The sequence below is a fragment of the Equus caballus genome, chromosome 16 (genome assembly GCF_041296265.1).
Source record: "Equus caballus isolate H_3958 breed thoroughbred chromosome 16, TB-T2T, whole genome shotgun sequence".
Taxonomy (NCBI): domain Eukaryota; kingdom Metazoa; phylum Chordata; class Mammalia; order Perissodactyla; family Equidae; genus Equus; species Equus caballus.
Window position 1 is genome coordinate 3,014,244 of NC_091699.1, and position 26,688 is coordinate 3,040,931.

The following is a 26,688-nucleotide window of genomic DNA, read 5'->3' on the forward strand; positions in this document are numbered from 1 at the left end:
GCCAAGCCTGAACCACCTGCCAAGCACAACGGAACAACCTGCCAGACACGCCAAAATCACCTGCGTGTTATGCCAGAACCACTTGGAGGACTCTCTGGGATGACCTGCCGGGCATGCCGGAACCACCTCTCAGATGTGACAGAACCATGTGGCGGACAGTCCGGAATCACCTGTTGGGCATGCGCAACCACCTCTGAGACGTACCAGAACCACATGCCGTGCAGGCTGGAACCACCTACCGGACAGACCGGAATCACCTTTCGGGCATGCCGGAACCACCTGTCAGATGTGCCAGAAACACGTGCCGGAGACGCCGGAAGCACCTGCCAAGCACGTTGGAACCACCTGCTCAACTCGCCTGAAACACCTGCCGGACATGCCAAAATCACCTGCCGACTATGCCAGAACCACTTGGCGAACACTCCGGAATCACTTGCCGGGCATGCAGGAACCACCTCTCAGACATGCCAGAACCCCATGCCAATGACCCCGGAAGCACCAGCCGAGCACGCCGGAACCACCTGCTCGACTCGCCAGAACCACCTGCCGATCACGCAAAAATCACCTGCCGGCTACGCCACAACCAGTTGGTGAACACTTTGGAATCACCTGCCAGGCTTGCTGGAACCACCTGCCAGTCATGCCAAAATCACCTGCCAACTACGCCAGAACCGCTTGGCGGACACTGCGGAAACACCTGTCGGGCCTGCTGGAACCACTTCTCAGACGTGCCAGAAACGTGTTCATGAGATGCTGGAACCACAACCCGAACAGACGGATACCACCTGCCAGAACCGCCTGAACCACCTGCTGAGCACGCCGGAACCACCTGCTCGACTCACCGGTACCACCTCCCTGACACGCCAAAATCACCTGTTGGGTATGCCAGAACCACTTGGCGGACACTCCGGAATCATCTGCCGGACATGCCGGAACCAGCTCTCAGACACACCAGAACCAAGTGCCGGAGACCCCGGAAGCAGCTGCCGAGCATGCCGGAGCCACCTGCTCGACTCGCCAGAAACACCTGCCGGACACGCCAAAATCACCTGCCGGGTATGCCAGAACCACCTGGCGGACACTACGGAATCACCTGCCGCGCATGCCGGAACCACCTCTCAGACGTGCCGGAAGCACGTGCCAGACACGCCGGAAACACCTACCGGACAGACCGGAACCACCTGCCAAGAACGCCGGAGCCACCTGTTCGACTCGCTGGAACCACCTGCCGGACAGGCCAATATCAACTGCTGGCTATGCCAGAACCACCTGGGGGACAGTCCGGGATCACCTGCCAGCCATGGCGGAACCACCTCTCAGACGTACCAGAACCACCTGCCGGAGAAGCTGGAAACACGTCCTGGACAGACTGGAACCACGTGACGGCCATGCCTGAACCACCTGCCGAGCACGGCGGAACCACCTGCCGGACACGCCAAAATCACCTGCGGGCTACGCCAGAACCACTTGGACGACTCTCCGAAATGACCTGCCGGGCATGTTGGCACCACCTCTCAGACGTGCCAGAAGCACGTGGCGGACAGTCCGGAATCACCTGTTGGGCATACGCAACCACCTCTGACACGTACCAGAACCACGTGCCGGGCACGCCGGAACCACCTACCGGACAGACCGGAATCAACTTTTGGGCATGCCGGAACCACCAGTCAGATGTGCCAGAAACACGTGCCGGAGACGCCGGAAGCAACTGCCGAGCACATCGCAGCCACCTGCTCAACTCGACTGAACCACCTGCCGGACACACCAAAATCACCTGCCCGCTACACCAGCACCACTTCGGGGACAAGCCGGAATCACGTGAGGGGCATGCCGGCACAGCCTCTCAGACTGAACCTCGTGCCGGACACCACAGAACCACCTGCCGGACAGACCGGAACCACCTGCCGGACACGCCGGAACCACCGGCTCGACCCGCCGGAACGACCGCTGGACATGCAAAATCACCAGCAGGCTATTCCGGAAACACTTGGCGAACACTCCGGAATCACCTGCCGGGCATGCCAGAACCACCTCTCAGATATGCCAGAACCACGTGCCAATGACCCCGGAAGCACCTGCCGAGCACGCCGGAACCACCTGCTCGACTCGCAAGAACCACCTGCCGGACACGCAAAAATCACCTGCCGGCTACGCCACAACCAGTTGGGGAACACTTCGGAATCACCTGCCGGGCTTGCTGGAACCACCTGCCGGTCATGCCAAAATCACCTGCCAACTACGCCAGTACCACTTGGCGGACACTGTGGAAACACCTGTCGGGCTGGCCGGAACCACATCTCAGACGTGCCCGAACCATGTGCATGAGATGCTGGAACCACACCCCGAACAGACGGAAAACACCTGCCAGACCCGTCTGAACAACCTGCCGAGCACGCCGGAGCCAGCTGCTCGACTCGCCGGAACCAGCTACCTGACATGCCCAAATCACCAGCCGGGTATGCCAGAACCACTTGGCGGACACTCCGGAATCATCTGCCAGACATGCCGGAACCAGCTCTCAGACACACCAGAACCACGTGCCGGAGACGCCGGAAGCACCTGCCGAGCATGCCGGAGCCACCTGCTCGACTCGCCAGAAACACCTGCCGGACACGCCAAAATCACATGCCGGGTACGCCAGAACCACCTGGCGGACACTCCGAAATCACCTGTCGCGCATGCCGGAACCACCTCTCAGACGTGCCGGAAGCACGTGCCGGACACGCCGGAATCACCTACCGGACAGACCGGAACCACCTGCCGAGCACGCCGGAGCCACCTGTTCGACTCGCTGGAACCACCTGCCGGACAGGCCAATATCAACTGCTGGCTATGCCAGAACCACCTGGGGGACGGTCCGGAATCACCTGCCAGCCATGGCGGAACCACCTCTCAGACGTACCAGAACCACCTGCCGGAGAAGCTGGAAACACGTCCTGGACAGTCTGGAACCACCTGCCGGCCAAGCCTGAAACACCTGCCAAGCACAACGGAACAACCTGCCAGACACGGCAAAATCACCTGCGTGTTATGCCAGAACCACTTGGAGGACTCTCTGGGATGACCTGCCGGGCATGCCGGAACCACCTCTCAGACGTGCCAGAACCATGTGGCGGACAGTCCGGAATCACCTGTTGGGCATGCGCAACCACCTCTGAGACGTACCAGAACCACATGCCGTGCAGGCTGGAACCACCTACCGGACAGACCGGAATCACCTTTCGGGCATGCCGCAACCACCTGTCAGATGTGCCAGAAACACGTGCCGGAGACGCCGGAAGCACCTGCCAAGCACGTTGGAACCACCTGCTCAACTCGCCTGAACCACCTGCCGGACATGCCAAAATCACCTGCCGACTATGCCAGAACCACTTGGCGAACACTCCGGAATCACTTGCCGGGCATGCAGGAACCACCTCTCAGACATGCCAGAACCCCGAGCCAATGACCCCGGAAGCACCAGCCGAGCACGCCGGAACCACCTGCTCGACTTGCCAGAACCACCTGCCGGACACGCCAAAATCACCTGCCGCGCATGCCGGAACCACCTCTCAGACGTGCCGGAAGCACGTGCCGGACACGCCGGAAACACCTACCGGACAGACCGGATCCACCTGCCGAGAACGCCGGAGCCACCTGTTCGACTCGCTGGAACCACCTGCCGGACAGGCCAATATCAACTGCTGGCTGTTCCAGAACCACCTGGGGGACGGTCCGGGATCACCTGCCAGCCATGGCGGAACCACCTCTCAGACGTACCAGAACCACCTGCCGGAGAAGCTGGAAACACGTCCTGGACAGACTGGATCCACGTGACGGCCATGCCTGAACCACATGCCGAGCACGGCGGAACCACCTGCCGGACACGCCAAAATCACCTGCGGGCTACGCCAGAACCACTTGGACGACTCTCCGAAATGACCTGCCGGGCATGTTGGAACCACCTCTCAGACGTGCCAGAAGCACGTGGCGGACAGTCCGGAATCACCTGTTGGGCATACGCAAATACCTCTGACACGTACCAGAACCACGTGCCGTGCACGCCGGAACCACCTACCGGACAGACCGGAATCAACTTTTGGGCATGCCGGAACCACCAGTCAGATGTGCCAGAAACACGTGCCGGAGACGCCGGAAGCACCTGCCGAGCACGTCCCAACCACCTGCTCAACTCGCCTGAACCACCTGCCAGACACGCCAAAATCACCTGCCCGCTACACCAGCACCACTTCGGGGACAAGCCGGAATCACGTGAGGGGCATGCCGGCACAGCCTCTCTGATTGAACCTCGTGCCGGACACCACAGAACCACGTGCCGGACAGACCGGAACCACCTGCCGGACACGCCGGAACCACCGGCTCGACCCACCGGAACGACCGCTGGACATGCAAAATCACCTGCCGGCTACGCCGGAAACACTTGGCGAACACTCCGGAATCACTTGCCGGGCATGCTGGAACCACCTCTCAGATATGCCAGAACCACGTGCCAATGACCCCGGAAGCACCTGCCGAGCACGCCGGAACCACCTGCTCGACTCGCCAGAACCACCTGCCGGACACGCAAAAATCACCTGCCGGCTACGCCACAACCAGTTGGGGAACACTTCGGAATCGCCTGCCGGGCTTGCTGGAACCACCTGCCGGTCATGCCAAAATCACCTGCCAACTACGCCAGTACCACTTGGCGGACACTGTGGAAACACCTGTCGGGCCGGCCGGAACCACATCTCAGATGTGCCCGAACCGTGTGCATGAGATGCTGGAACCACACCCCGAACAGATGGAAAACACCTGCCAGACCCGTATGAAAAACCTGCCGAGCACGCCAGAGCCACCTGCTCGACTCGCCGGAACCACCTACCTGATATGCCCAAATCACCAGCCGGGTATGCCAGAACCACTTGGTGGACACTCCGGAATCATCTGCCGGACATGCCGGAACCAGCTCTCAGACACACCAGAACCACGTGCCGGAGATGCCGGAAGCACCTGCCGAGCATGCCGGAGCCACCTGCTCGACTCGCCAGAAGCACCTGCCGGACACGCCAACATCACCTGCCGGGTACGCCAGAACCACCTGGCGGACACTCCGAAACCACCTGTCGCGCATGCCGGAACCACCTCTCAGACGTGCCGGAAGCACGTGCTGGACACGCCGGAATCACCTACCGGACAGACCGGAACCACCTGCCGAGCACGCCGGAGCCACCTGTTCGACTCGCTGGAACCACCTGCCGGACAGGCCAATATCAACTGCTGGCTATGCCAGAACCACCTGGGGGACGGTCCGGAATCACCTGCCAGCCATGGCGGAACCACCTCTCAGACGTACCAGAACCACCTGCCGGAGAAGCTGGAAACACGTCCTGGACAGTCTGGAACCACCTGCCGCCCAAGCCTGAACCACCTGCCAAGCACAACGGAACAACCTGCCAGACACGCCAAAATCACCTGCGTGTTATGCCAGAACCACTTGGAGGACTCTCTGGGATGACCTGCCGGGCATGTTGGAACCACCTCTCAGACGTGCCAGAAGCACTTGGTGGACAGTCCGGAATCACCTGTTGGGCATGCGCAACCACCTCTGAGACCTACCAGAACCACATGCCGTGCAGGCTGGAACCACCTACCGGACAGACCGGAATCACCTTTCGGGCATGCCGGAACCACCTGTCAGATGTGCCAGAAACACGTGCCGGAGACGCCGGAAGCACCTGCCAAGCACGTTGGAACCACCTGCTCAACTCGCCTGAACCACCTGCCGGACACGCCAAAATCACCTGCCCGCTACACCAGCACCACTTCGGGGACAAGACGGAATCACGTGAGGGGCATGACGGCACAGCCTCTCAGACTGAACCTCGTGCCGGACACCACAGAACCACCTGCCGGACAGACCGGAACCACCTGCCGGACACGCCGGAACCACCGGCTCGACCCGCCGGAACGACCGCTGGACATGCAAAATCACCTGCCGGCTACGCCGGAAACACTTGGACGACTCTCCGAAATGACCTGCCGGGCATGTTGGAACCACCTCTCAGACGTGCCAGAAGCACGTGGCGGACAGTCCGGAATCACCTGTTGGGCATACGCAACCACCTCTGACACGTACAAGAACCACGTGCCGTGCACGCCGGAACCACCTACCAGACAGACCGGAATCAACTTTTGGGCATGCCGGAACCACCAGTCAGATGTGCCAGAAACACGTGCCGGAGACGCCGGAAGCACCTGCCGAGCACGTCGCAACCACCTGCTCAACTCGCCTGAACCACCTGCCGGACACGCCAAAATCACCTGCCGGCTACGCCACAACCAGTTGGGGAACACTTCGGAATCACCTGCCGGGCTTGCTGGAACCACCTGCCGGTCATGCCAAAATCACCTGCCAACTACGCCAGAACCGCTTGGCGGACACTGCGGAAACACCTGTCGGGCCGGCCGGAACCACATCTCAGACGTGCCCGAACCATGTGCATGAGATGCTGGAACCACACCCCGAACAGACGGAAAACACCTGCCAGACCCGTCTGAACAACCTGCCGAGCACGCCGGAGCCAGCTGCTCGACTCGCCGGAACCAGCTACCTGACATGCCCAAATCACCAGCCGGGTATGCCAGAACCACTTGGCGGACACTCCGGAATCATCTGCCGGACATGCCGGAACCAGCTCTCAGACACACCAGAACCACGTGCCGGAGACGCCGGAAGCACCTGCCGAGCATGCCGGAGCCACCTGCTCGACTCGCCAGAAACACCTGCCGGACACGCCAAAATCACCTGCCGGGTATGCCAGAACCACCTGGCGGACACTCCGAAATCACCTGTCGCGCATGCCGGAACCACCTCTCAGACGTGCCGGAAGCACGTGCCGGACACGCCGGAATCACCTACCGGACAGACCGGAACCACCTGCCGAGCACGCCGGAGCCACCTGTTCGACTCGCTGGAACCACCTGCCGGACAGGCCAATATCAACTGCTGGCTATGCCAGAACCACCTGGGGGACGGTCCGGAATCACCTGCCAGCCATGGCGGAACCACCTCTCAGACGTACCAGAACCACCTGCCGGAGAAGCTGGAAACACGTCCTGGACAGACTGGAACCACGTGACGGCCATGCCTGAACCACCTGCCGAGCACGGCGGAACCACCTGCCGGACACGCCAAAATCACCTGCGGGCTACGCCAGAACCACTTGGACGACTCTCCGAAATGACCTGCCGGGCATGTTGGAACCACCTCTCAGACGTGCCAGAAGCACGTGGCGGACAGTCCGGAATCACCTGTTGGGCATACGCAACCATCTCTGACACGTACCAGAACCACGTGCCGTGCACGCCGGAACCACCTACCGGACAGACCGGAATCAACTTTTGGGCATGCCGGAACCACCAGTCAGATGTGCCAGAAACACGTGCCGGAGACGCCGGAAGCACCTGCCGAGCACATCGCAACCACCTGCTCAACTCGCCTAAACCACCTGCCGGACACGCCAAAATCATCTGCCCGCTACTCCAGCACCACTTCGGGGACAAGCCGGAATCACGTGAGGGGCATCCCGGCACAGCCTCTCAGACTGAACCTCGTGCCGGACACCACAGAACAACCTGCCGGACACACCGGAACCACCTGCCGAACACGCCGGAACCACCGGCTCGACCCGCCGGAACCACCGCTGGACATGCAAAATCACCTGCCGGCTACGCCGGAAACACTTGGACGACTCTCCGAAATGACCTGCCGGGCATGTTGGAACCACCTCTCAGACGTGCCAGAAGCACGTGCCGGACACGCCGGAATCACCTACCGGACAGACCGGAACCACCTGCCGAGCACGCCGGAGCCACCTGTTCGACTCGCTGGAACCACCTGCCGGACAGGCCAATATCAACTGCTGGCTATGCCAGAACCACCTGGGGGACGGTCCGGAATCACCTGCCAGCCATGGCGGAACCACCTCTCAGACGTACCAGAACCACCTGCCAGAGAAGCTGGAATCACGTCCTGGACAGTCTGGAACCACCTGCCGGCCAAGCCTGAACCACCTGCCAAGCACAACGGAACAACCTGCCAGACACGCCAAAATCACCTGCGTGTTATGCCAGAACCACTTGGAGGACTCTCTGGGATGACCTGCCGGGCATGCCGGAACCACCTCTCAGATGTGACAGAACCATGTGGCGGACAGTCCGGAATCACCTGTTGGGCATGCGCAACCACCTCTGAGACGTACCAGAACCACATGCCGTGCAGGCTGGAACCACCTACCGGACAGACCGGAATCACCTTTCGGGCATGCCGGAACCACCTGTCAGATGTGCCAGAAACACGTGCCGGAGACGCCGGAAGCACCTGCCAAGCACGTTGGAACCACCTGCTCAACTCGCCTGAAACACCTGCCGGACATGCCAAAATCACCTGCCGACTATGCCAGAACCACTTGGCGAACACTCCGGAATCACTTGCCGGGCATGCAGGAACCACCTCTCAGACATGCCAGAACCCCATGCCAATGACCCCGGAAGCACCAGCCGAGCACGCCGGAACCACCTGCTCGACTCGCCAGAACCACCTGCCGATCACGCAAAAATCACCTGCCGGCTACGCCACAACCAGTTGGTGAACACTTTGGAATCACCTGCCAGGCTTGCTGGAACCACCTGCCAGTCATGCCAAAATCACCTGCCAACTACGCCAGAACCGCTTGGCGGACACTGCGGAAACACCTGTCGGGCCTGCTGGAACCACTTCTCAGACGTGCCAGAAACGTGTTCATGAGATGCTGGAACCACAACCCGAACAGACGGATACCACCTGCCAGAACCGCCTGAACCACCTGCTGAGCACGCCGGAACCACCTGCTCGACTCACCGGTACCACCTCCCTGACACGCCAAAATCACCTGTTGGGTATGCCAGAACCACTTGGCGGACACTCCGGAATCATCTGCCGGACATGCCGGAACCAGCTCTCAGACACACCAGAACCAAGTGCCGGAGACCCCGGAAGCAGCTGCCGAGCATGCCGGAGCCACCTGCTCGACTCGCCAGAAACACCTGCCGGACACGCCAAAATCACCTGCCGGGTATGCCAGAACCACCTGGCGGACACTACGGAATCACCTGCCGCGCATGCCGGAACCACCTCTCAGACGTGCCGGAAGCACGTGCCAGACACGCCGGAAACACCTACCGGACAGACCGGAACCACCTGCCAAGAACGCCGGAGCCACCTGTTCGACTCGCTGGAACCACCTGCCGGACAGGCCAATATCAACTGCTGGCTATGCCAGAACCACCTGGGGGACAGTCCGGGATCACCTGCCAGCCATGGCGGAACCACCTCTCAGACGTACCAGAACCACCTGCCGGAGAAGCTGGAAACACGTCCTGGACAGACTGGAACCACGTGACGGCCATGCCTGAACCACCTGCCGAGCACGGCGGAACCACCTGCCGGACACGCCAAAATCACCTGCGGGCTACGCCAGAACCACTTGGACGACTCTCCGAAATGACCTGCCGGGCATGTTGGCACCACCTCTCAGACGTGCCAGAAGCACGTGGCGGACAGTCCGGAATCACCTGTTGGGCATACGCAACCACCTCTGACACGTACCAGAACCACGTGCCGGGCACGCCGGAACCACCTACCGGACAGACCGGAATCAACTTTTGGGCATGCCGGAACCACCAGTCAGATGTGCCAGAAACACGTGCCGGAGACGCCGGAAGCAACTGCCGAGCACATCGCAGCCACCTGCTCAACTCGACTGAACCACCTGCCGGACACACCAAAATCACCTGCCCGCTACACCAGCACCACTTCGGGGACAAGCCGGAATCACGTGAGGGGCATGCCGGCACAGCCTCTCAGACTGAACCTCGTGCCGGACACCACAGAACCACCTGCCGGACAGACCGGAACCACCTGCCGGACACGCCGGAACCACCGGCTCGACCCGCCGGAACGACCGCTGGACATGCAAAATCACCAGCAGGCTATTCCGGAAACACTTGGCGAACACTCCGGAATCACCTGCCGGGCATGCCAGAACCACCTCTCAGATATGCCAGAACCACGTGCCAATGACCCCGGAAGCACCTGCCGAGCACGCCGGAACCACCTGCTCGACTCGCAAGAACCACCTGCCGGACACGCAAAAATCACCTGCCGGCTACGCCACAACCAGTTGGGGAACACTTCGGAATCACCTGCCGGGCTTGCTGGAACCACCTGCCGGTCATGCCAAAATCACCTGCCAACTACGCCAGTACCACTTGGCGGACACTGTGGAAACACCTGTCGGGCTGGCCGGAACCACATCTCAGACGTGCCCGAACCATGTGCATGAGATGCTGGAACCACACCCCGAACAGACGGAAAACACCTGCCAGACCCGTCTGAACAACCTGCCGAGCACGCCGGAGCCAGCTGCTCGACTCGCCGGAACCAGCTACCTGACATGCCCAAATCACCAGCCGGGTATGCCAGAACCACTTGGCGGACACTCCGGAATCATCTGCCAGACATGCCGGAACCAGCTCTCAGACACACCAGAACCACGTGCCGGAGACGCCGGAAGCACCTGCCGAGCATGCCGGAGCCACCTGCTCGACTCGCCAGAAACACCTGCCGGACACGCCAAAATCACATGCCGGGTACGCCAGAACCACCTGGCGGACACTCCGAAATCACCTGTCGCGCATGCCGGAACCACCTCTCAGACGTGCCGGAAGCACGTGCCGGACACGCCGGAATCACCTACCGGACAGACCGGAACCACCTGCCGAGCACGCCGGAGCCACCTGTTCGACTCGCTGGAACCACCTGCCGGACAGGCCAATATCAACTGCTGGCTATGCCAGAACCACCTGGGGGACGGTCCGGAATCACCTGCCAGCCATGGCGGAACCACCTCTCAGACGTACCAGAACCACCTGCCGGAGAAGCTGGAAACACGTCCTGGACAGTCTGGAACCACCTGCCGGCCAAGCCTGAAACACCTGCCAAGCACAACGGAACAACCTGCCAGACACGGCAAAATCACCTGCGTGTTATGCCAGAACCACTTGGAGGACTCTCTGGGATGACCTGCCGGGCATGCCGGAACCACCTCTCAGACGTGCCAGAACCATGTGGCGGACAGTCCGGAATCACCTGTTGGGCATGCGCAACCACCTCTGAGACGTACCAGAACCACATGCCGTGCAGGCTGGAACCACCTACCGGACAGACCGGAATCACCTTTCGGGCATGCCGCAACCACCTGTCAGATGTGCCAGAAACACGTGCCGGAGACGCCGGAAGCACCTGCCAAGCACGTTGGAACCACCTGCTCAACTCGCCTGAACCACCTGCCGGACATGCCAAAATCACCTGCCGACTATGCCAGAACCACTTGGCGAACACTCCGGAATCACTTGCCGGGCATGCAGGAACCACCTCTCAGACATGCCAGAACCCCGAGCCAATGACCCCGGAAGCACCAGCCGAGCACGCCGGAACCACCTGCTCGACTTGCCAGAACCACCTGCCGGACACGCCAAAATCACCTGCCGCGCATGCCGGAACCACCTCTCAGACGTGCCGGAAGCACGTGCCGGACACGCCGGAAACACCTACCGGACAGACCGGATCCACCTGCCGAGAACGCCGGAGCCACCTGTTCGACTCGCTGGAACCACCTGCCGGACAGGCCAATATCAACTGCTGGCTGTTCCAGAACCACCTGGGGGACGGTCCGGGATCACCTGCCAGCCATGGCGGAACCACCTCTCAGACGTACCAGAACCACCTGCCGGAGAAGCTGGAAACACGTCCTGGACAGACTGGATCCACGTGACGGCCATGCCTGAACCACATGCCGAGCACGGCGGAACCACCTGCCGGACACGCCAAAATCACCTGCGGGCTACGCCAGAACCACTTGGACGACTCTCCGAAATGACCTGCCGGGCATGTTGGAACCACCTCTCAGACGTGCCAGAAGCACGTGGCGGACAGTCCGGAATCACCTGTTGGGCATACGCAAATACCTCTGACACGTACCAGAACCACGTGCCGTGCACGCCGGAACCACCTACCGGACAGACCGGAATCAACTTTTGGGCATGCCGGAACCACCAGTCAGATGTGCCAGAAACACGTGCCGGAGACGCCGGAAGCACCTGCCGAGCACGTCCCAACCACCTGCTCAACTCGCCTGAACCACCTGCCAGACACGCCAAAATCACCTGCCCGCTACACCAGCACCACTTCGGGGACAAGCCGGAATCACGTGAGGGGCATGCCGGCACAGCCTCTCTGATTGAACCTCGTGCCGGACACCACAGAACCACGTGCCGGACAGACCGGAACCACCTGCCGGACACGCCGGAACCACCGGCTCGACCCACCGGAACGACCGCTGGACATGCAAAATCACCTGCCGGCTACGCCGGAAACACTTGGCGAACACTCCGGAATCACTTGCCGGGCATGCTGGAACCACCTCTCAGATATGCCAGAACCACGTGCCAATGACCCCGGAAGCACCTGCCGAGCACGCCGGAACCACCTGCTCGACTCGCCAGAACCACCTGCCGGACACGCAAAAATCACCTGCCGGCTACGCCACAACCAGTTGGGGAACACTTCGGAATCGCCTGCCGGGCTTGCTGGAACCACCTGCCGGTCATGCCAAAATCACCTGCCAACTACGCCAGTACCACTTGGCGGACACTGTGGAAACACCTGTCGGGCCGGCCGGAACCACATCTCAGATGTGCCCGAACCGTGTGCATGAGATGCTGGAACCACACCCCGAACAGATGGAAAACACCTGCCAGACCCGTATGAAAAACCTGCCGAGCACGCCAGAGCCACCTGCTCGACTCGCCGGAACCACCTACCTGATATGCCCAAATCACCAGCCGGGTATGCCAGAACCACTTGGTGGACACTCCGGAATCATCTGCCGGACATGCCGGAACCAGCTCTCAGACACACCAGAACCACGTGCCGGAGATGCCGGAAGCACCTGCCGAGCATGCCGGAGCCACCTGCTCGACTCGCCAGAAGCACCTGCCGGACACGCCAACATCACCTGCCGGGTACGCCAGAACCACCTGGCGGACACTCCGAAACCACCTGTCGCGCATGCCGGAACCACCTCTCAGACGTGCCGGAAGCACGTGCTGGACACGCCGGAATCACCTACCGGACAGACCGGAACCACCTGCCGAGCACGCCGGAGCCACCTGTTCGACTCGCTGGAACCACCTGCCGGACAGGCCAATATCAACTGCTGGCTATGCCAGAACCACCTGGGGGACGGTCCGGAATCACCTGCCAGCCATGGCGGAACCACCTCTCAGACGTACCAGAACCACCTGCCGGAGAAGCTGGAAACACGTCCTGGACAGTCTGGAACCACCTGCCGCCCAAGCCTGAACCACCTGCCAAGCACAACGGAACAACCTGCCAGACACGCCAAAATCACCTGCGTGTTATGCCAGAACCACTTGGAGGACTCTCTGGGATGACCTGCCGGGCATGTTGGAACCACCTCTCAGACGTGCCAGAAGCACTTGGTGGACAGTCCGGAATCACCTGTTGGGCATGCGCAACCACCTCTGAGACCTACCAGAACCACATGCCGTGCAGGCTGGAACCACCTACCGGACAGACCGGAATCACCTTTCGGGCATGCCGGAACCACCTGTCAGATGTGCCAGAAACACGTGCCGGAGACGCCGGAAGCACCTGCCAAGCACGTTGGAACCACCTGCTCAACTCGCCTGAACCACCTGCCGGACACGCCAAAATCACCTGCCCGCTACACCAGCACCACTTCGGGGACAAGACGGAATCACGTGAGGGGCATGACGGCACAGCCTCTCAGACTGAACCTCGTGCCGGACACCACAGAACCACCTGCCGGACAGACCGGAACCACCTGCCGGACACGCCGGAACCACCGGCTCGACCCGCCGGAACGACCGCTGGACATGCAAAATCACCTGCCGGCTACGCCGGAAACACTTGGACGACTCTCCGAAATGACCTGCCGGGCATGTTGGAACCACCTCTCAGACGTGCCAGAAGCACGTGGCGGACAGTCCGGAATCACCTGTTGGGCATACGCAACCACCTCTGACACGTACAAGAACCACGTGCCGTGCACGCCGGAACCACCTACCAGACAGACCGGAATCAACTTTTGGGCATGCCGGAACCACCAGTCAGATGTGCCAGAAACACGTGCCGGAGACGCCGGAAGCACCTGCCGAGCACGTCGCAACCACCTGCTCAACTCGCCTGAACCACCTGCCGGACACGCCAAAATCACCTGCCGGCTACGCCACAACCAGTTGGGGAACACTTCGGAATCACCTGCCGGGCTTGCTGGAACCACCTGCCGGTCATGCCAAAATCACCTGCCAACTACGCCAGAACCGCTTGGCGGACACTGCGGAAACACCTGTCGGGCCGGCCGGAACCACATCTCAGACGTGCCCGAACCATGTGCATGAGATGCTGGAACCACACCCCGAACAGACGGAAAACACCTGCCAGACCCGTCTGAACAACCTGCCGAGCACGCCGGAGCCAGCTGCTCGACTCGCCGGAACCAGCTACCTGACATGCCCAAATCACCAGCCGGGTATGCCAGAACCACTTGGCGGACACTCCGGAATCATCTGCCGGACATGCCGGAACCAGCTCTCAGACACACCAGAACCACGTGCCGGAGACGCCGGAAGCACCTGCCGAGCATGCCGGAGCCACCTGCTCGACTCGCCAGAAACACCTGCCGGACACGCCAAAATCACCTGCCGGGTATGCCAGAACCACCTGGCGGACACTCCGAAATCACCTGTCGCGCATGCCGGAACCACCTCTCAGACGTGCCGGAAGCACGTGCCGGACACGCCGGAATCACCTACCGGACAGACCGGAACCACCTGCCGAGCACGCCGGAGCCACCTGTTCGACTCGCTGGAACCACCTGCCGGACAGGCCAATATCAACTGCTGGCTATGCCAGAACCACCTGGGGGACGGTCCGGAATCACCTGCCAGCCATGGCGGAACCACCTCTCAGACGTACCAGAACCACCTGCCGGAGAAGCTGGAAACACGTCCTGGACAGACTGGAACCACGTGACGGCCATGCCTGAACCACCTGCCGAGCACGGCGGAACCACCTGCCGGACACGCCAAAATCACCTGCGGGCTACGCCAGAACCACTTGGACGACTCTCCGAAATGACCTGCCGGGCATGTTGGAACCACCTCTCAGACGTGCCAGAAGCACGTGGCGGACAGTCCGGAATCACCTGTTGGGCATACGCAACCATCTCTGACACGTACCAGAACCACGTGCCGTGCACGCCGGAACCACCTACCGGACAGACCGGAATCAACTTTTGGGCATGCCGGAACCACCAGTCAGATGTGCCAGAAACACGTGCCGGAGACGCCGGAAGCACCTGCCGAGCACATCGCAACCACCTGCTCAACTCGCCTAAACCACCTGCCGGACACGCCAAAATCATCTGCCCGCTACTCCAGCACCACTTCGGGGACAAGCCGGAATCACGTGAGGGGCATCCCGGCACAGCCTCTCAGACTGAACCTCGTGCCGGACACCACAGAACAACCTGCCGGACACACCGGAACCACCTGCCGAACACGCCGGAACCACCGGCTCGACCCGCCGGAACCACCGCTGGACATGCAAAATCACCTGCCGGCTACGCCGGAAACACTTGGACGACTCTCCGAAATGACCTGCCGGGCATGTTGGAACCACCTCTCAGACGTGCCAGAAGCACGTGCCGGACACGCCGGAATCACCTACCGGACAGACCGGAACCACCTGCCGAGCACGCCGGAGCCACCTGTTCGACTCGCTGGAACCACCTGCCGGACAGGCCAATATCAACTGCTGGCTATGCCAGAACCACCTGGGGGACGGTCCGGAATCACCTGCCAGCCATGGCGGAACCACCTCTCAGACGTACCAGAACCACCTGCCAGAGAAGCTGGAATCACGTCCTGGACAGTCTGGAACCACCTGCCGGCCAAGCCTGAACCACCTGCCAAGCACAACGGAACAACCTGCCAGACACGCCAAAATCACCTGCGTGTTATGCCAGAACCACTTGGAGGACTCTCTGGGATGACCTGCCGGGCATGCCGGAACCACCTCTCAGATGTGACAGAACCATGTGGCGGACAGTCCGGAATCACCTGTTGGGCATGCGCAACCACCTCTGAGACGTACCAGAACCACATGCCGTGCAGGCTGGAACCACCTACCGGACAGACCGGAATCACCTTTCGGGCATGCCGGAACCACCTGTCAGATGTGCCAGAAACACGTGCCGGAGACGCCGGAAGCACCTGCCAAGCACGTTGGAACCACCTGCTCAACTCGCCTGAAACACCTGCCGGACATGCCAAAATCACCTGCCGACTATGCCAGAACCACTTGGCGAACACTCCGGAATCACTTGCCGGGCATGCAGGAACCACCTCTCAGACATGCCAGAACCCCATGCCAATGACCCCGGAAGCACCAGCCGAGCACGCCGGAACCACCTGCTCGACTCGCCAGAACCACCTGCCGATCACGCAAAAATCACCTGCCGGCTACGCCACAACCAGTTGGTGAACACTTTGGAATCACCTGCCAGGCTTGCTGGAACCACCTGCCAGTCATGCCAAAATCACCTGCCAACTACGCCAGAACCGCTTGGCGGACACTGCGGAAACACCTGTCGGGCCTGCTGGAACCACTTCTCAGACGTGCCAGAAACGTGTTCATGAGATGCTGGAACCACAACCCGAACAGACGGATACCACCTGCCAGAACCGCCTGAACCACCTGCTGAGCACGCCGGAACCACCTGCTCGACTCACCGGTACCACCTCCCTGACACGCCAAAATCACCTGTTGGGTATGCCAGAACCACTTGGCGGACACTCCGGAATCATCTGCCGGACATGCCGGAACCAGCTCTCAGACACACCAGAACCAAGTGCCGGAGACCCCGGAAGCAGCTGCCGAGCATGCCGGAGCCACCTGCTCGACTCGCCAGAAACACCTGCCGGACACGCCAAAATCACCTGCCGGGTATGCCAGAACCACCTGGCGGACACTACGGAATCACCTGCCGCGCATGCCGGAACCACCTCTCAGACGTGCCGGAAGCACGTGCCAGACACGCCGGAAACACCTACCGGACAGACCGGAACCACCTGCCAAGAACGCCGGAGCCACCTGTTCGACTCGCTGGAACCACCTGCCGGACAGGCCAATATCAACTGCTGGCTATGCCAGAACCACCTGGGGGACAGTCCGGGATCACCTGCCAGCCATGGCGGAACCACCTCTCAGACGTACCAGAACCACCTGCCGGAGAAGCTGGAAACACGTCCTGGACAGACTGGAACCACGTGACGGCCATGCCTGAACCACCTGCCGAGCACGGCGAACCACCTGCCGGACACGCCAAAATCACCTGCGGGCTACGCCAGAACCACTTGGACGACTCTCCGAAATGACCTGCCGGGCATGTTGGCACCACCTCTCAGACGTGCCAGAAGCACGTGGCGGACAGTCCGGAATCACCTGTTGGGCATACGCAACCACCTCTGACACGTACCAGAACCACGTGCCGGGCACGCCGGAACCACCTACCGGACAGACCGGAATCAACTTTTGGGCATGCCGGAACCACCAGTCAGATGTGCCAGAAACACGTGCCGGAGACGCCGGAAGCAACTGCCGAGCACATCGCAGCCACCTGCTCAACTCGACTGAACCACCTGCCGGACACACCAAAATCACCTGCCCGCTACACCAGCACCACTTCGGGGACAAGCCGGAATCACGTGAGGGGCATGCCGGCACAGCCTCTCAGACTGAACCTCGTGCCGGACACCACAGAACCACCTGCCGGACAGACCGGAACCACCTGCCGGACACGCCGGAACCACCGGCTCGACCCGCCGGAACGACCGCTGGACATGCAAAATCACCAGCAGGCTATTCCGGAAACACTTGGCGAACACTCCGGAATCACCTGCCGGGCATGCCAGAACCACCTCTCAGATATGCCAGAACCACGTGCCAATGACCCCGGAAGCACCTGCCGAGCACGCCGGAACCACCTGCTCGACTCGCAAGAACCACCTGCCGGACACGCAAAAATCACCTGCCGGCTACGCCACAACCAGTTGGGGAACACTTCGGAATCACCTGCCGGGCTTGCTGGAACCACCTGCCGGTCATGCCAAAATCACCTGCCAACTACGCCAGTACCACTTGGCGGACACTGTGGAAACACCTGTCGGGCTGGCCGGAACCACATCTCAGACGTGCCCGAACCATGTGCATGAGATGCTGGAACCACACCCCGAACAGACGGAAAACACCTGCCAGACCCGTCTGAACAACCTGCCGAGCACGCCGGAGCCAGCTGCTCGACTCGCCGGAACCAGCTACCTGACATGCCCAAATCACCAGCCGGGTATGCCAGAACCACTTGGCGGACACTCCGGAATCATCTGCCAGACATGCCGGAACCAGCTCTCAGACACACCAGAACCACGTGCCGGAGACGCCGGAAGCACCTGCCGAGCATGCCGGAGCCACCTGCTCGACTCGCCAGAAACACCTGCCGGACACGCCAAAATCACATGCCGGGTACGCCAGAACCACCTGGCGGACACTCCGAAATCACCTGTCGCGCATGCCGGAACCACCTCTCAGACGTGCCGGAAGCACGTGCCGGACACGCCGGAATCACCTACCGGACAGACCGGAACCACCTGCCGAGCACGCCGGAGCCACCTGTTCGACTCGCTGGAACCACCTGCCGGACAGGCCAATATCAACTGCTGGCTATGCCAGAACCACCTGGGGGACGGTCCGGAATCACCTGCCAGCCATGGCGGAACCACCTCTCAGACGTACCAGAACCACCTGCCGGAGAAGCTGGAAACACGTCCTGGACAGTCTGGAACCACCTGCCGGCCAAGCCTGAAACACCTGCCAAGCACAACGGAACAACCTGCCAGACACGGCAAAATCACCTGCGTGTTATGCCAGAACCACTTGGAGGACTCTCTGGGATGACCTGCCGGGCATGCCGGAACCACCTCTCAGATGTGCCAGAACCATGTGGCGGACAGTCCGGAATCACCTGTTGGGCATGCGCAACCACCTCTGAGACGTACCAGAACCACATGCCGTGCAGGCTGGAACCACCTACCGGACAGACCGGAATCACCTTTCGGGCATGCCGCAACCACCTGTCAGATGTGCCAGAAACACGTGCCGGAGACGCCGGAAGCACCTGCCAAGCACGTTGGAACCACCTGCTCAACTCGCCTGAACCACCTGCCGGACATGCCAAAATCACCTGCCGACTATGCCAGAACCACTTGGCGAACACTCTGGAATCACTTGCCGGGCATGCAGGAACCACCTCTCAGACATGCCAGAACCCCGAGCCAATGACCCCGGAAGCACCAGCCGAGCACGCCGGAACCACCTGCTCGACTCGCCAGAACCACCTGCCGGACACGCCAAAATCACCTGCCGCGCATGCCGGAACCACCTCTCAGACGTGCCGGAAGCACGTGCCGGACACGCCGGAAACACCTACCGGACAGACCGGATCCACCTGCCGAGAACGCCGGAGCCACCTGTTCGACTCGCTGGAACCACCTGCCGGACAGGCCAATATCAACTGCTGGCTGTGCCAGAACCACCTGGGGGACGGTCCGGGATCACCTGCCAGCCATGGCGGAACCACCTCTCAGACGTACCAGAACCACCTGCCGGAGAAGCTGGAAACACGTCCTGGACAGACTGGATCCACGTGACGGCCATGCCTGAACCACATGCCGAGCACGGCGGAACCACCTGCCGGACACGCCAAAATCACCTGCGGGCTACGCCAGAACCACTTGGACGACTCTCCGAAATGACCTGCCGGGCATGTTGGAACCACCTCTCAGACGTGCCAGAAGCACGTGGCGGACAGTCCGGAATCACCTGTTGGGCATACGCAAATACCTCTGACACGTACCAGAACCACGTGCCGTGCACGCCGGAACCACCTACCGGACAGACCGGAATCAACTTTTGGGCATGCCGGAACCACCAGTCAGATGTGCCAGAAACACGTGCCGGAGACGCCGGAAGCACCTGCCGAGCACGTCCCAACCACCTGCTCAACTCGCCTGAACCACCTGCCAGACACGCCAAAATCACCTGCCCGCTACACCAGCACCACTTCGGGGACAAGCCGGAATCACGTGAGGGGCATGCCGGCACAGCCTCTCTGATTGAACCTCGTGCCGGACACCACAGAACCACCTGCCGGACAGACCGGAACCACCTGCCGGACACGCCGGAACCACCGGCTCGACCCACCGGAACGACCGCTGGACATGCAAAATCACCTGCCGGCTACGCCGGAAACACTTGGCGAACACTCCGGAATCACTTGCCGGGCATGCTGGAACCACCTCTCAGATATGCCAGAACCACGTGCCAATGACCCCGGAAGCACCTGCCGAGCACGCCGGAACCACCTGCTCGACTCGCCAGAACCACCTGCCGGACACGCAAAAATCACCTGCCGGCTACGCCACAACCAGTTGGGGAACACTTCGGAATCGCCTGCCGGGCTTGCTGGAACCACCTGCCGGTCATGCCAAAATCACCTGCCAACTACGCCAGTACCACTTGGCGGACACTGTGGAAACACCTGTCGGGCCGGCCGGAACCACATCTCAGATGTGCCCGAACCGTGTGCATGAGATGCTGGAACCACACCCCGAACAGATGGAAAACACCTGCCAGACCCGTATGAAAAACCTGCCGAGCACGCCAGAGCCACCTGCTCGACTCGCCGGAACCACCTACCTGATATGCCCAAATCACCAGCCGGGTATGCCAGAACCACTTGGTGGACACTCCGGAATCATCTGCCGGACATGCCGGAACCAGCTCTCAGACACACCAGAACCACGTGCCGGAGATGCCGGAAGCACCTGCCGAGCATGCCGGAGCCACCTGCTCGACTCGCCAGAAGCACCTGCCGGACACGCCAACATCACCTGCCGGGTACGCCAGAACCACCTGGCGGACACTCCGAAACCACCTGTCGCGCATGCCGGAACCACCTCTCAGACGTGCCGGAAGCACGTGCTGGACACGCCGGAATCACCTACCGGACAGACCGGAACCACCTGCCGAGCACGCCGGAGCCACCTGTTCGACTCGCTGGAACCACCTGCCGGACAGGCCAATATCAACTGCTGGCTATGCCAGAACCACCTGGGGGACGGTCCGGAATCACCTGCCAGCCATGGCGGAACCACCTCTCAGACGTACCAGAACCACCTGCCGGAGAAGCTGGAAACACGTCCTGGACAGTCTGGAACCACCTGCCGCCCAAGCCTGAACCACCTGCCAAGCACAACGGAACAACCTGCCAGACACGCCAAAATCACCTGCGTGTTATGCCAGAACCACTTGGAGGACTCTCTGGGATGACCTGCCGGGCATGTTGGAACCACCTCTCAGACGTGCCAGAAGCACTTGGTGGACAGTCCGGAATCACCTGTTGGGCATGCGCAACCACCTCTGAGACCTACCAGAACCACATGCCGTGCAGGCTGGAACCACCTACCGGACAGACCGGAATCACCTTTCGGGCATGCCGGAACCACCTGTCAGATGTGCCAGAAACACGTGCCGGAGACGCCGGAAGCACCTGCCAAGCACGTTGGAACCACCTGCTCAACTCGCCTGAACCACCTGCCGGACACGCCAAAATCACCTGCCCGCTACACCAGCACCACTTCGGGGACAAGCCGGAATCACGTGAGGGGCATGCCGGCACAGCCTCTCAGACTGAACCTCGTGCCGGACACCACAGAACCACCTGCCGGACAGACCGGAACCACCTGCCGGACACGCCGGAACCACCGGCTCGACCCGCCGGAACGAACGCTGGACATGCAAAATCACCTGCTGGCTACGCCGGAAACACTTGGACGACTCTCCGAAATGACCTGCCGGGCATGTTGGAACCACCTCTCAGACGTGCCAGAAGCACGTGGCGGACAGTCCGGAATCACCTGTTGGGCATACGCAACCACCTCTGACACGTACAAGAACCACGTGCCGTGCACGCCGGAACCACCTACCAGACAGACCGGAATCAACTTTTGGGCATGCCGGAACCACCAGTCAGATGTGCCAGAAACACGTGCCGGAGACGCCGGAAGCACCTGCCGAGCACGTCGCAACCACCTGCTCAACTCGCCTGAACCACCTGCCGGACACGCCAAAATCACCTGCCGGCTACGCCACAACCAGTTGGGGAACACTTCGGAATCACCTGCCGGGCTTGCTGGAACCACCTGCCGGTCATGCCAAAATCACCTGCCAACTACGCCAGAACCGCTTGGCGGACACTGCGGAAACACCTGTCGGGCCGGCCGGAACCACATCTCAGACGTGCCCGAACCATGTGCATGAGATGCTGGAACCACACCCCGAACAGACGGAAAACACCTGCCAGACCCGTCTGAACAACCTGCCGAGCACGCCGGAGCCAGCTGCTCGACTCGCCGGAACCAGCTACCTGACATGCCCAAATCACCAGCCGGGTATGCCAGAACCACTTGGCTGACACTCCGGAATCATCTGCCGGACATGCCGGAACCAGCTCTCAGACACACCAGAACCACGTGCCGGAGACGCCGGAAGCACCTGCCGAGCATGCCGGAGCCACCTGCTCGACTCGCCAGAAACACCTGCCGGACACGCCAAAATCACCTGCCGGGTACGCCAGAACCACCTGGCGGACACTCCGAAATCACCTGTCGCGCATGCCGGAACCACCTCTCAGACGTGCCGGAAGCACGTGCCGGACACGCCGGAATCACCTACCGGACAGACCGGAACCACCTGCCGAGCACGCCGGAGCCACCTGTTCGACTCGCTGGAACCACCTGCCGGACAGGCCAATATCAACTGCTGGCTATGCCAGAACCACCTGGGGGACGGTCCGGAATCACCTGCCAGCCATGGCGGAACCACCTCTCAGACGTACCAGAACCACCTGCCGGAGAAGCTGGAAACACGTCCTGGACAGACTGGAACCACGTGACGGCCATGCCTGAACCACCTGCCGAGCACGGCGGAACCACCTGCCGGACACGCCAAAATCACCTGCGGGCTACGCCAGAACCACTTGGACGACTCTCCGAAATGACCTGCCGGGCATGTTGGAACCACCTCTCAGACGTGCCAGAAGCACGTGGCGGACAGTCCGGAATCACCTGTTGGGCATACGCAACCATCTCTGACACGTACCAGAACCACGTGCCGTGCACGCCGGAACCACCTACCGGACAGACCGGAATCAACTTTTGGGCATGCCGGAACCACCAGTCAGATGTGCCAGAAACACGTGCCGGAGACGCCGGAAGCACCTGCCGAGCACATCGCAACCACCTGCTCAACTCGCCTAAACCACCTGCCGGACACGCCAAAATCATCTGCCCGCTACACCAGCACCACTTCGGGGACAAGCCGGAATCACGTGAGGGGCATCCCGGCACAGCCTCTCAGACTGAACCTCGTGCCGGACACCACAGAACAACCTGCCGGACACACCGGAACCACCTGCCGAACACGCCGGAACCACCGGCTCGACCCGCCGGAACCACCGCTGGACATGCAAAATCACCTGCCGGCTACGCCGGAAACACTTGGACGACTCTCCGAAATGACCTGCCGGGCATGTTGGAACCACCTCTCAGACGTGCCAGAAGCACGTGCCGGACACGCCGGAATCACCTACCGGACAGACCGGAACCACCTGCCGAGCACGCCGGAGCCACCTGTTCGACTCGCTGGAACCACCTGCCGGACAGGCCAATATCAACTGCTGGCTATGCCAGAACCACCTGGGGGACGGTCCGGAATCACCTGCCAGCCATGGCGGAACCACCTCTCAGACGTACCAGAACCACCTGCCAGAGAAGCTGGAATCACGTCCTGGACAGTCTGGAACCACCTGCCGGCCAAGCCTGAACCACCTGCCAAGCACAACGGAACAACCTGCCAGACACGCCAAAATCACCTGCGTGTTATGCCAGAACCACTTGGAGGACTCTCTGGGATGACCTGCTGGGCATGCCGGAACCACCTCTCAGATGTGCCAGAACCATGTGGCGGACAGTCCGGAATCACCTGTTGGGCATGCGCAACCACCTCTGAGACGTACCAGAACCACATGCCGTGCAGGCTGGAACCACCTACCGGACAGACCGGAATCACCTTTCGGGCATGCCGGAACCACCTGTCAGATGTGCCAGAAACACGTGCCGGAGACGCCGGAAGCACCTGCCAAGCACGTTGGAACCACCTGCTCAACTCGCCTGAAACACCTGCCGGACATGCCAAAATCACCTGCCGACTATGCCAGAACCACTTGGCGAACACTCCGGAATCACTTGCCGGGCATGCAGGAACCACCTCTCAGACATGCCAGAACCCCATGCCAATGACCCCGGAAGCACCAGCCGAGCACGCCGGAACCACCTGCTCGACTCGCCAGAACCACCTGCCGATCACGCAAAAATCACCTGCCGGCTACGCCACAACCAGTTGGTGAACACTTTGGAATCACCTGCCAGGCTTGCTGGAACCACCTGCCAGTCATGCCAAAATCACCTGCCAACTACGCCAGAACCGCTTGGCGGACACTGCGGAAACACCTGTCGGGCCTGCTGGAACCACTTCTCAGACGTGCCAGAAACGTGTTCATGAGATGCTGGAACCACAACCCGAACAGACGGATACCACCTGCCAGAACCGCCTGAACCACCTGCTGAGCACGCCGGAACCACCTGCTCGACTCACCGGTACCACCTCCCTGACACGCCAAAATCACCTGTTGGGTATGCCAGAACCACTTGGCGGACACTCCGGAATCATCTGCCGGACATGCCGGAACCAGCTCTCAGACACACCAGAACCAAGTGCCGGAGACCCCGGAAGCAGCTGCCGAGCATGCCGGAGCCACCTGCTCGACTCGCCAGAAACACCTGCCGGACACGCCAAAATCACCTGCCGGGTATGCCAGAACCACCTGGCGGACACTACGGAATCACCTGCCGCGCATGCCGGAACCACCTCTCAGACGTGCCGGAAGCACGTGCCAGACACGCCGGAAACACCTACCGGACAGACCGGAACCACCTGCCAAGAACGCCGGAGCCACCTGTTCGACTCGCTGGAACCACCTGCCGGACAGGCCAACATCAACTGCTGGCTATGCCAGAACCACCTGGGGGACAGTCCGGGATCACCTGCCAGCCATGGCGGAACCACCTCTCAGACGTACCAGAACCACCTGCCGGAGAAGCTGGAAACACGTCCTGGACAGACTGGAACCACGTGACGGCCATGCCTGAACCACCTGCCGAGCACGGCGGAACCACCTGCCGGACACGCCAAAATCACCTGCGGGCTACGCCAGAACCACTTGGACGACTCTCCGAAATGACCTGCCGGGCATGTTGGAACCACCTCTCAGACGTGCCAGAAGCACGTGGCGGACAGTCCGGAATCACCTGTTGGGCATACGCAACCACCTCTGACACGTACCAGAACCACGTGCCGTGCAGGCTGGAACCACCTACCGGACAGACCGGAATCAACTTTTGGGCATGCCGGAACCACCAGTCAGATGTGCCAGAAACACGTGCCGGAGACGCCGGAAGCACCTGCCGAGCACGTCGCAACCACCTGCTCAACTCGCCTGAACCACCTGCCGGACACGCCAAAATCACCTGCCCGCTACACCAGCACCACTTCGGGGACAAGCCGGAATCACGTGAGGGGCATGCCGGCACAGCCTCTCAGACTGAACCTCGTGCCGGACACCACAGAACCACCTGCCGGAGAGACCGGAACCACCTGCCGGTCACGCCGGAACCACCGGCTCGACCCGCCGGAACGACCGCTGGACATGCAAAATCACCTGCCGGCTACGCCGGAAACACTTGGCGAACACTCCGGAATCACCTGCCGGGCATGCCGGAACCACCTCTCAGATATGCCAGAACCACGTGCCAATGACCCCGGAAGCACCTGCCGAGCACGCCGGAACCACCTGCTCGACTCGCCAGAACCACCTGCCGGACACGCAAAAATCACCTGCCGGCTACGCCACAACCAGTTGGGGAACACTTCGGAATCACCTGCCGGGCTTGCTGGAACCACCTGCCGGTCATACAAAAATCACCTGCCAACTACGCCAGTACCACTTGGCGGACACTGTGGAAACACCTGTCGGGCCGGCCGGAACCACATCTCAGACGTGCCAGAACCATGTGCCTGAGATGCTGGAACCACTCCCCGAACAGACCGAAACCACCTGCCAGACCCGCCTGAACCCCCTGGCGAGCACGCCTGATCCACCTGCTCAACTAGCCGGAACCACCTTACTGACACGCCAAAATAACCTGCCAGGTATACCAGAACCACTTGGCGAACACTCCGGAATCACCTGTCGGGCATGCCGGAACCACCTCTCAGACTTGCCAGAACCATGTTCCGGACACGCCGGTACCACCTGCCGAGTATGC